Source organism: Schistocerca serialis, chromosome 1 (genome assembly GCF_023864345.2).
Source record: "Schistocerca serialis cubense isolate TAMUIC-IGC-003099 chromosome 1, iqSchSeri2.2, whole genome shotgun sequence".
NCBI classification, from domain to species: domain Eukaryota; kingdom Metazoa; phylum Arthropoda; class Insecta; order Orthoptera; family Acrididae; genus Schistocerca; species Schistocerca serialis.
In genome coordinates this window covers 835,824,039-835,836,570 of record NC_064638.1, presented here as the reverse complement: position 1 = coordinate 835,836,570, position 12,532 = coordinate 835,824,039, and the positions used below count along the sequence as shown (strand labels likewise).

At 43.4% G+C, this 12,532-nt stretch overlaps 1 non-coding gene across 1 annotated transcript; it reads left to right on the top strand.

The window, feature by feature from the left end:
• Window positions 1-1,892: 1,892 nt before the first annotated feature.
• Window positions 1,893-1,967, top strand: Trnas-cga (transfer RNA serine (anticodon CGA)). Its single transcript has one exon. It is a non-coding gene; the product is annotated as a tRNA-Ser (tRNA).
• The last annotated feature ends 10,565 nt before the right edge of the window (window positions 1,968-12,532 follow it).

Genomic DNA, 12,532 nt, shown 5'->3' with positions numbered 1-12,532 from the left:
TTGACTGCACACTGCCCACAGTAAGACTTTGAAAGGTGAGAAAGGACTTCTTTCTGATTTGATCGGGTTGCATTTAGAAAGGAAATCGCGTTGTAGAATGGTTACATTCTGACAAACACAGTCCAGTTCCCTAAGCTTACTGCCGTTGAAGAAAACGTGACGTTTGAAGAATTCATTGCAGCCTTGAAAGAATTACAAGGATAGTGTCCTAAATGTTTCGAGGACACTGTCAATCTTACATCTGTTTTCGAGCTATTTTCGAGACCGTTTGCCGTTTCAGTTGAAAATACCACTGCACATGTGCAAATGTAGCTGACTGATCTGTAACGTAAATCTCATTTCAAAGACAAATCCCTTTAAAGTTAAAACAGAGCAGGATGTCTACATTGTTTTCCTCAGGTAGAGTTTCCACGTCTATCAAACTAAATAAGTCACCTTACATGGTAACCTGAATGGGAAAAATCTGTGACATTATCTGCTTCTGTCCATATACTGACAGTTCGTACTAGATAAAAATTGCATCTTTAGCGCACCAAAAATAACTAAATAATGCTGAAAATGTGTTTTGTTTTTGAGCTATGATGTTGAGGAATGTGAAATATAATACCAGATGCAGTGTGTCTGCATTGCTATTTAAATGCGATAGAAGGAAGGGAGGTAGGGTTTAACGTCCTGCCGACGGAGCACAAGTTATGGTTGTGTCAACGTTGGGGAAGGAAATTGACCCTGCCTCTTCAAAGAAACCATCCCGGTATTTGCCTGGAGTGATTAGGTAAATCATGGAAAACCTAAATTTGGATGGCCGGACGCGGGTTTGAACCGCTGCCCTCTCAAAAACGAGTCCAGTGTGCTAACCACTGCACTATCTCTCTCGGTATTTAAACGCGACGACTGTCCGTATGCTAGGCCACAAAATGTTCACCTTGCCCTCATACAAGTCATCCTAGCGTCAGTGAACTAATGTTTCTCCATTTAATGGTTTGTTACACTGCTACTGCAATCGACGCACATCAGTTTACAGTATCAACTGTTAACCTAAAAATGAAATGCTGTTTCCAGATAAGCATGGTGATCGTGGCGAGGGAAAAAGTAATTAGAATTCTTCTCCTGTGGGCAGATTGATGACTGTGACTCATACTGATGCTAGATGTCTTTAGAATCAGTTGGCCAACTATCATCGGTACACATTACGTTTTATAGGCAGTGTAATATCTTTTATAACTCTACTAGAATAATAGATAGTTAGAAAACTATAGAAATAACAAGTATAAGTAAAACTTCAAAATAAAATCTCAATTAGAAGTCCCAGTGAAGCTACGCTGGAAACAGTATTTAGCCTCCAAGTTGTCTAACGATGGTAATATCTTAGATGAAGCGAATATCGTTGTACTTTGTACATGGAACCGCTGAAATTAGTCCACATCCACTCTCTCATACATATTAGCAATTTCACTCCGCTATAATATTCACTGAGGGAACACTGAGTCTAACAAAAAAAAATTATTTACTAAATGTCACTTTGTAGCACAGGGAGTCGTTAACGGTAGTGTATCGAAATGTAGTAGCTAGTCACTTATTGAAACTTCCTGGCAGATTAAAACTGTGTGCCCGACCGAGACTCGAACTCGGGACCTTTGCCTTTCGCGTGCAAGTGCTCTACCAATCTCAGTTTTAATCTGCCAGGAAGTTTCATATCAGCGCACACTCCGCTGCAGAGTGAAAATCTCATTCTGGAAACATCCCCCAGGCTGTGGCTAAGCCATGTCTCCGCAATATCCTTTCTTTCAGGAGTGCTAGTTCTGCAAGGTTCGCAGGAGAGCTTCTGTAAAGTTTGGAAGGTAGGAGACGAGGTACTGGCAGAAGTAAAGCTGTGAGTACCGGGCGTGAGTCGTGGTTCGGTAGCTCAGTTGGTAGAGCACTTGCCCGCGAAAGGCAAAGGTCCCGAGTTCGAGTCTCGGTCGGGCACACAGTTTTAATCTGCCAGGAAGTTTCATATCAGCGCACACTCCGCTGCAGAGTGAAAATCTCATTCTAGTCACTTATTAGTTATTTATTCACCCATAGATAACTATCAATTAACTGAAAAAGGAAACCACTAAAAAAATAACTGATTTATGCATGGAGTAATATTAAATTATCAAAAAGTAGTCTACAGCATTCACTTGTATCACATCACTGGTCACTTTCTACACTAATTACCTACATTAACACACACACTAGGTTCGATGAAAGGGAAATCTTGATGCTCACCTCCCCACAGTAGAGAGGGGGCAACGTTTGTGAGAAATGGCTAACGAGCGCAGGAACCGAATGATTCTTGAGATAAGGAATCCCACTCTGACAAGTGTCAACGCCCAATTCGGTGGGCGGATTAGTCGGTAGAGATCTAGGCCACCCTCTAGCCCTTGGACGGATAAATCACTCCCAAAGGCGGAAAACTCTTCTCGAGGCAACCGCGTAGTGTTCGGACGGCAAAGGGAGACCACCGCATTAAAGATCCATAGGATATATGTCAAGAAAGAACAGTTTCATTTCACTTGAGTAATGAAAATAAGACGTACTTTTGCAAAAGTTCCGTAATAGTCCCCCATTCGGATCTCTACGAGGAAACTGCAGAAGTCTGTGCTTCCAATAAAACAGAGGTTACGAAGAAAACAAGGAAATGAATCGCAACATGAATACTTTTGAGGTGCGGCAACCTAGAAACGTCAGACTGGAAAGGACCAGAACGAGAATCGACATACTAGGAATGAGCGAGATGAGATGACCAGATCGTGGAGGCTTCTTGAGTTGTACACAAGAGCAGCATAGAGGAGCGACCTGGCGATGGAGGGGTAGAGTAGTCCTCTGCAAAGAGCGCCGTTGTAGAGTAGATGGTTACCAACAAACAGGCTAAAGAATACTATTTGTCAGTTGGACACAAAACCGAACAAGACAGTCGAATTGTACATTCCTATGATGATGAAGAAGTGCAAGGGGTTTGCACTGAAATAAAAGATGCTATAAACATGGCCGAAGGACAGGACAACCTTATTATGAGAGACCGGATTGCAGAAGATGAAATGGAAGAGATGGTACTACAGTGGAATCTCTCGGGCTTGGAGTAAGAAATGAACTGGGGAGATAGAGTAGCAGAATTCTGTACAGAACAACACATAGTAATGTGTACCAATTCATTCTCGTTAGACGAAGGTTCGTGAGTGAAACGTAGTTTGTACCCAGGCCCAGGTAACGGTAGTGACCATAACAGAGTAACAGGAGAATATGAAATTCAAAAAACTTAAGAAAAGATCTTGTGAGAAATAAGATCTGAACAGACAAATAATTATATCTGGCGAAGAGTTCTCGGGCTTCCAGCCGGGTGGCGGTGTCTTCAAACTGCGACGTTTCGACGAGTGACATACTCATCATCTTCGCGAAGATGATGAGTATGTCACTCGTCGAAACGTCGCAGTTTGAAGACACCGCCACCCGGCTGGAAGCCCGAGAACTCTTCGCCAGCTGTATACGCCGGGAAAGCATACATTCACAAATAATTATATGCTTAGGTCGACATCCAAGGAACAAATCAAACATGGCTACAGTTATGATCAACACTAGTAATCTTGCAGAAAAATGGGAGCTCTTGAAAAGAAATATTCTACGAGCAGCAAATGAAATAACTGGCAGATAGAAGACAAAGCATAAAAAAGTGTAGATTACAGAAAGTATAATAACTAAAATAAATTTAAAATGTATACTGAGACAAGGCAACACTGAGGAAGGACAAAGGCAGTATAAAACGTCGAGAAATGAAATCAACAGAGAATCAAAGGAAGCTAAATAACAATCCTCGGAGAATCAATGCAAAGAGGTGAATGAAATGACAGAGGTAGGGAAGCTGGAATGTGCCTATAAATCAGTTGAACAATTCTTTGGAAATAGACGAATAAAATGGAGTCCATAATGTAAATGGGAAATTATTATATGAGCAGATAGACATAGTGGAGATGTGGAAACAATACCCTGAAAAACTGTATATAGTAAATAAAGAAGATCTGGAACTGGGGAACGCGGAGGCAGTCGATCCGGAAAAAGAAGGAGACTGTATCTTACTCGATGAGTTCGACCTGTAGACAGGCAGCTAAGACCTGCAAAGCCACTGAAGTTGATGGTATAATAGCAGAACTCCTCAAGGCTGCTGGAGAACAGCTGCATAAAGAACTGTTCCATCTCATACAAGTTATATACGAAACATGGGAAATCCCAACGTGCTTTAAAAATGTGCCAAAGTGCCAATATCAAAGAAAGTATCTGCAAACAGACGTGAACAATACAGGGTCCTCAGTTTGGTAACAGACGTCTACAAGTTATTGACCTCTGTAAGCAGCATAGATGCAATGATTACAGGCAAACAGTATGGCTTTATAAGAGGTGTAGACACGCGATAAGCAATACTCGGCCTACGATTAATAATTGAGAAAAGACTAGGTTCAAGACACATGTATTTCCTTCTTAGACTTAGAGAAAGCATTTGATACGGTAGACCGGAGGCAGATTTTTGAGATGCTGAGAGAGAGTGACATAAAGTATAAGAACAGAAGAGTAGTGCAGAGACTGTGTAGAGAAGCTATGGGTATGATGCGGGGAACATCAAGAAGAAGCTTCTGTTAAGCAGGGTGCGACAGGTCTGCTCACTCTCTCCATCTTGTTCAATGGATGCCTTCAGAAGATGAAGTTAGGGAGAAGCTAGGAGCCTCAGGAGGAATTAAAATTCATGGTAAGAAAATAGACAAGCTGAGATTAGCTGAGATATCGCAGTGTTAAGTGAAGATGCAGCACAATTAGAAGTTGGCCCAGATGGAAACCACACTCAGCTCTTCCTACAATATGAAAATTAAGGTAAAATTAAAATCTTAGTGATGAGCAGACAAAGAACCGGTGCCCAAGCTCCTTTAACAATGCACAACTGGAGACCGTCGAATACTTTGCCTATCTAGGGAGTAAATTTACAGCAGACGGAAGGTCAAGGAAAGGTATCGAAAGCCGAATCCACCAGGCAAAATACGCTTTTAACAAGAGACAAGCCTTTTTACATTCAGCAGCACAAACAAATCTCGGAAAAGCCTTCATAAAGACGTTTGTTTGGAGTGTTCTGTTGGACGGAAGTGAAACATTAACACTCGGAGAAGCAGAAAAACACATAATTATAGACTTAGAGATGTGGTGCTGACGCAGAATACTCAAGATTTTCTACGCAGACAAGATATCAAACGAAGAGCTGTTCGACAGGGTGGAAGAAGAGAAGCCTTGTCTCCTGAAGCTCAACAAACATAGAAAGGACACATGGATCGGCTATTTGCTGAAACGTGATGGAATTATTAAAAGTTTCACTGAAGGGACAGTAGCAGGGAAGGGTACAAGAAGCAGACTGTGACGAGGTCAGACCAGATCATGGAGGATACCAGCTGCAGCACTTATACCTCTCACAAGAGGAAAGCTAATGAAAGAACTGCATGGTCAGCTGTTGCTGACCAGCCTGACAGTTGAAGGCCTAAGAAAGAGACCTCTTTCATCTTTTTGGGCAATATATTGTACCGTTTTACTCTCTTCAGGAAATGCTGTTGTCAGTTTTTTGTTTACTTTTGGTAAATGTAAGTCTGGTGTGGCTATTGTTACATTATCCCCGATGCTGTTGTTCATAATTACTGATACTCTTTTTCATGCACATAACAGATTGGTAGACGTACTCACAAGGTACAATTACGCTGAAGAGCCAAAGAAACTGGTACACCTGCCTAATATCGTGTAGGGCCCCAGCGAAAATGCAGAAGTGACGCAACACGACGTGGCATGGACTCGACTAACGACTGGCTTAGTGCTGGAGGGAATTGACACCATGAATCCAACATGGCTGTCCATAAATCCTTAAGAGTGCGAGGGGGTATCTTGTAGAGCCCTCGTGAGCTCGCAAAAGTGCCGCAACACCAGGTGGCATGGACACGACTAATGTCTGAAGTAGTGCTAGAGGGAAGTGATCCCATGAATCCGTAAGAGTACGACGGGTTGGCGATCTCTTCTGAACAGCACGTTGCAAGGCATCCCAGATATCCTCAATAAGGTTATTATCTGGCGAGTTTGGTGACCATCGAAAATGTTTAAACTCAGAAGAGTGTTCCTGGAGCCATTCTATAGCAATTCCGGACGTGTGGGGTGTCACATTGTCCTGCTGGAAAAGCTCAAGTCCGTCAGAATGCACAATGGACATGAACGGATGTAGGTGATAAGACAGGATGGTTACGCACGTGTCACGTGTCAGTTCCGTATCTAGACATATGAAGGGTCCCATATTACTCCAACTACACACGCTTCACACCGTTGCAGAGCCTCCACAGCTTGAACAGTACCCTGCTGATTTGCAGGGTCCGTCCCGTCGATACAGTTTGAAACGAGACTCGTCCAACCAGGCAACATGTTTCCAGTTACCAACAGTCCCATGTCAGTGTTGCCAGGCCCATGCGAGGCGTAAAGCTTTGTCGTGCAGTCATCAAGGGCATAAGAGTGGTCCTTCGGCTCCGAAAGCCCATATCGATGATGTTTCGTTAAATGGTTCGCACGTTGGCACTCGTTGATGGGCCAGCATTGAAATCTGGAGCAATTTGCTGAAGGGTTGCACTTCTATCACGTTGAACTATTCGCTTCAGTCATCATTTTCCCCGTTCTTGCAGGATCTTTTTCCGGCCGCAGCGATGTTGGAGATTTGATGCTTTGCCGGATTCCTCATATTCACGGTACACTCGTGAAATGGTCGTACGGAAAAAACCTCACTTCATCGCTACGTCGCAGGTGCTGTGTCCCATCGCTCGTGCGCCGACTATAACGTCACGCTCAAACTTGATAAGCGCCATTGTAGCAGCAGTAAACGATCTAACAACTGCGTCAGACACTTGTTTTATATAGATGTTGCCAACGCCAGCGCCGTATTCTGCGTGTTTACAAATCTCTGTATTTGTATACGCATGCCTGTACTACGTAGTTTCTTTGGCGCTTAAGTGTAGAATCTCCTGCATGTGGCCAGTAAAACTGGAATCGCCTAAAGACAGCCACTAGGCGGAGTTATGCTGGATGCCTGTAGCCCCGTGGTACGTTTCAGGAGTAAATGCCGGGCGGGGGCGGCGATGGCCACGCGCAGGGGGGCGAACGCTGGCCTGTCACGAGGTGAGCGCCACGCGACCATGTTTGCAAGAACACGCATGGCGCGTGCTGAGGTCACGCTGCTGTTACTCTGATGGCGGACGTCCCATAAAAAAAGAAAAAAAAAGAACAGCGCGGCGTTGAGCAAATGACTGTTTTCGAATCAACTTCTCAGGACTCCCTCAGCATGACGAAACAAATGAAGCACCTGGAAGACATGGTCTGAGGTCAAGGTAACTTCGTACACGGGTATGTGATTTGAACTGCGGTTTCCTGTGACAGGTAGGAAGGACATCAGAGTGCATTAGCGTTGTTCGTGTTTAGTGTTGTTACTAGCTCTGGTACGGTATATGAAGGCGTGAATAGCGTCACATTTTGAGTCATGAGTGAGTGCAAAGTACACGGGGATGTCGAGTACTCGTATGAGTACATCTACATCAGTACTCAGCAAACCACCGTGAAGTGCTGGCAGAGGATACGTCCCATTGTACAAGTTAATTTGGGTTTGTTGCCTTTCCATTTATGTGTGCAGCGCAGGAGGAATGATTGTTTGAATGCCGCTGTGCGTGCTGTAATTATTATAATCTTATCCTCACGATCCTTATGTGAGCGATATTTTGGGGGCTGTAGTGTATTCGTAAAACCATCCTATAAACCCTTTTTTTATGTTTTGTTAGTAGACTTTTTCGGGATATTTTACGTCTATCTTCATGAGTCTGCCAGTTTAGTTTCTTCAGCATCTCTGATACACTTCCTCACAGGTCAAACAAATCTATGATCATTCATGCTGCTCTTCTTTCAAGATACCCTGTTAGTCCTACTTTGTACGTGTCCCACACACTTGAGCAACGTTCTAGAACCGGTCGCACGAGTAATTTGTAGTAGTCTAACACCTGCTTTACCCACAACTGAACCTATGTGATCATTCCATTTCATATCCATGCAAAGTGTTACACCCAGGTCGATTTGGCCGATTCCAACTGTGACTTATTGATTTTATAGTCATAGGGTGCTACGTTTTTTTTTGTTTTATGAAGTGCACAGTTTTACATTTCTGATCATTTAAAGGTTACTATTAAAATTGCCCACATTGTCAATAATATACAACATGAACAGTAAGGGTTTCAACACACTTCCCTGGGGCATACCCGACGTTGCTTCCACATCTGATGATGACTCTCCATTCGAGATAACACTCTGTGTCCTCCCTAGCAAAAAGTCCTGAACCCAGTCACAGACTTCACTTTATATCCCATACGATCGAACTTTTGGAAATAAGCGTAGCTGTGGTACTGAGTCAAATGCTTTTCGAAAATCAAGAAATACTGCATCGGCCTGACTGACTTGATCCAAAGATTTCAGAATGTCAAGCGAGAAAAGTACTAGTTGAGTTTCACGTGATCGATGCTTACGGAATCCATGCTGGTGGGCATAGAGGAGGTCATTCTGTACAAGATACCTAATTGGTTTTGAATTCTGAATACGTTCTAAGACTCTACAACAAATCGATGTCAAGGATATTGGACAGCAGTTTTGAGGATCACATCTACTATCCTTCTTGTTGACGGGTGTGATCTGTGCTTTCTTCCAACTACTGGGCACGGTTTCTGTTCGAGGAATCAACGATAGGTCGTAGTTAGAAGACAGGATAACTCAGCTGCAAATTCAGTATAGAATCTGATAGGGAATCCACCGGGCTATGGAGCTTAGTTCAGTTTTAACGATTTCAGCTGTTTCTCAACACCATTGACACTAATACTTATTCACTCGTCTTTTCAGTGGCACGAGGATTAAATTGGCGCAATTCTCTTGAGTTTTCCTTCGTAAAGTAACACTTGAAAAAAGAGTGAAGCATTTAAGCTTTTGCTTTGCTACACTCAATTTCAGTTCCTGTCTCATTCACTAGGGACTGGACACTAAGTTTTGTACCACCAACAGCCTTTACATACGACCCAAATTTCTTTGAGTATTGTGAAAGATAATTTAATAATATTCTGATACCGTGGTCATTGAAAGCTTTACGCATTGCTATCTTGACAGCCAAACGCGTTTCGTTCAGCATCTCTGTATCTATAATCCTAATATTTGTTTTGCACAAATTATGAGTAGTCTCTGTTTCTTTAGAAGGTTTTTTACAGTGACTGTACACGATGGAGCGTCCCTCCCACTGCGAACTGTTCTGCTCCGTACGTATCTATCCAGTGCATGTCAACTATTCTTTTAAACTTGAGCCATAGTTTTTCTACATGCTCCTACCCTGTGCTGGAAGTTTTAAGTTCCTCGCTGAGATATGACGCTACTGATTTTTTATCTAGTTTACTGCACTTATATATCTTTCTGCTTGTTTTAGTTGTCCTTTGTACATTGGCAATCATCTTTGCCGTCACCGCGTCATGGTCACTGATGTCAATTTAGATGTGAACAGCCTCAAAAATGTCAGGTCTGTTTGTTAGATCCATTATATTTCCGAACTACCTATTCTTCGTAGTACGGTTTCACAGGATATCTTATCACGCCCACCACTAACAGAACTGTAATTTTTCCAACTGATTGTTGGATGATTAAAGTCTCGACCTATAATTACAGTACGAAGGGGAGCTACGTAAAAGCGGAATGAGGTTTTCTCTAAAGGTTTCGGTTACATCAGGAGATGAGTCTGGTGGGCGACAGAAGGATCCAGTTACCATTTTATGCCCATCCCTGGTACTGAGTTTTGCCCAAACAATCTCACATGAAGTTTCAGTTTTTATCGCCGTAGATTTGATTTCTTGTCTTCTACGACAAACACACCACCTCCATTTCGCGTTAGCCTATTCTTTCGATATACGAGTGAAATTAAATTTTCCCCGTAAATTTCACTGCTATCAATTTCATGTTTCAAACAGCTTTCTACACCTAGTATTATGTGAGCTTCAGTGCTTTTCAGGAGTACTTCGAACTTTGGAACTTCGTGGCGACTGTTTCCGCAGTTTACCACTAGGATTTTAATATTATTACCTGTTGGAGGCATTTGTTTCGGTCTCACACTGATGCTTCTGGGTTTTCCACAGCTATCGTTATCTGGACTGGATGGAGGGTCGCCTAATCTAAAAAGCCCTTGTGTGCACCGCATGCACAGTCAGATACCTGAGTAGCAGTCTCTAATGTTTATTGCACGCTTGACCCATTTAGGGGAGCCCTGTAGTTCTCAATCCTATGGCGCAAATCGAGGAAGTCGCAGCCTAGCTTGTCATAGAACTTTCGAAGTATCTGGCTCAGTCTCTCCACTCGACTCAGAATCAAAGGGCCACGATCAGTTCTAGGGACTACTGCAAATCGTGAGCTTTTTTGAAGCTCCAACGGAAAGGCTGGTCTTCTCAACCTCCTTTGCCAGTGGCTGGAGCGATCCCAGTATGACTTCGGAGCCCAGACGACAGGCATCATTTGTTCCAACGTGCGCCACAATCTGCAGCTGGTTGCACTCTGCAGGAATAGCCTCTAGAACATGTTGAATGAGACCTCCAGGCATACACACTGAGTGCACCTGATGTCCTTTCCTTTCTCTTACTGCCATTTCAGTTAGGGATGCCATCATTCGCCATACGTTTGAACGATTAGTAGACCCCTACCATTTTGGGTTTGCCTCCTCTTGACTCCGGAAAAAACATGTTCCCCAAAGCAGGTGAAGTGACTTCCACTGCGTCAGTTTCAGTTTCAGTGAAAGATAGCACCTCGAACTCGTTGGTTAACGGATCTGGTATAACACACTGAGTCCTCCCTTGTCCCTGTCCACCCAGTACAGGACGCCTAGGTCTACCAGTGAAACATTTCTCTCAGCCAAGTGGACGAGTAATGACAGATACCGTATTTTCTGCAGAGGAGACAGGATCCACAGGAGAGGATACTACTTTCGACACATTTGTTGCCGGTACCGCAGGTGCAGGACTCCCGGAAGCTCGAGGAGCACACAGATTCGCAGCAGCTGCCAATCTTTTTACCGTGGTCACGGCGATTTCTAGCTGCTTAAAAATGTCAACCAACTCATCCTGTGTTCGAGAACAGCATTCACAATGGGGCTGCATTTTGGCTGATGCATTCTATTACAGGACGGCGAGCAAATAATTTTAAAATAAGCCTGCTGATTATCTTTTGATTTGTTGAGGTAAAAATTACTAATTCCCTATAAGAACCGAAGAAAATACGAGAAACGATATCTCTAATAAAGTAACAGGAAAACCTGTGGCAAAAAACACTAGTTTCATAAGTGAGGTTAATTATAATCGCTAATGAACTCGAAAATGGAGTTAATTCGCGATAAATGTAGATATATACTCCATTTTTAAGGGAAAGCTATGTGTTCGAAACTTCACAATACAAACAGATATTGATACAATCAATCAAAGATTATGCAGAAGCGACACGAACAGTAAAATATCCGAACCTAGAATTTCAGATCAGCGCACGACTCTTGCACCCGTGGTCCCACACAAAGAAAAATTCCGAAATTGGCTATTACAAGTAAATAAACGTACAGATTGCATGGTCTTTTGCTTAGCTGTTTGTGTGCCAACTTCTGCACTGGCGTGCCATAGGAGAACACTGTAGCGTGAGTTCATCTCATTCATAATCGAGAAATGCGTAGCACCTACAAGAACACGTCTTCTGCCTGTTGCAGCTAACAAAATACCATAAAGAGTAAGAAAGAGGCTCACTGTGGGTCTCCATTTGGCCTGCATGTCGAATCATGCAATATACATATTCGTGTGGGGCATTCGGATGTGACGATGGGCTGATACTGAAATGCATGTGAACGTGCATATTAGTCGTCTGACCACCACAATGGGGGATCGCCGCACTGTGCATCAAGCACTTCATAATCCCATCACAGTCGTACCTGCCATCCCAGAGCGAGTAATGGACTCTCCTCAAAATTTTGCCTCACGCCTCACCAATGGACGGAGACTAGCAGCAGGTGGGCTAGGGAATTACCATCCCATGCCTAGGATACCGTTAACACACATGTGTACGTTTGTATTGTGCCGTGAATGGGAAACATGGTTTGCTGATAAATGGTGTCGCATTGTGTTCAGCGATGAATCGAAGTTCTGCACTACCCCAGATGTGCATTGTGTGTTACTGCTGGCGCCTTGGTGTGGGGAACCATCGGGCATGACTTCCGATCATGCCTGGCAGACAGTGAGGGAAATATGACGGTATAATGTTCGTCATGAACATCCAGCTTCTTCATGTGTTATCTCTCATACGACAGAAACGTGGAGCCATTTTTCAACAGGACAGTGCCGGTTCACACATGGCAAGTGTCCTATGAACTTTCTGCGTGTTGAGGTACTCTCTTGACCAGCTGGATCCAAAGATTTGC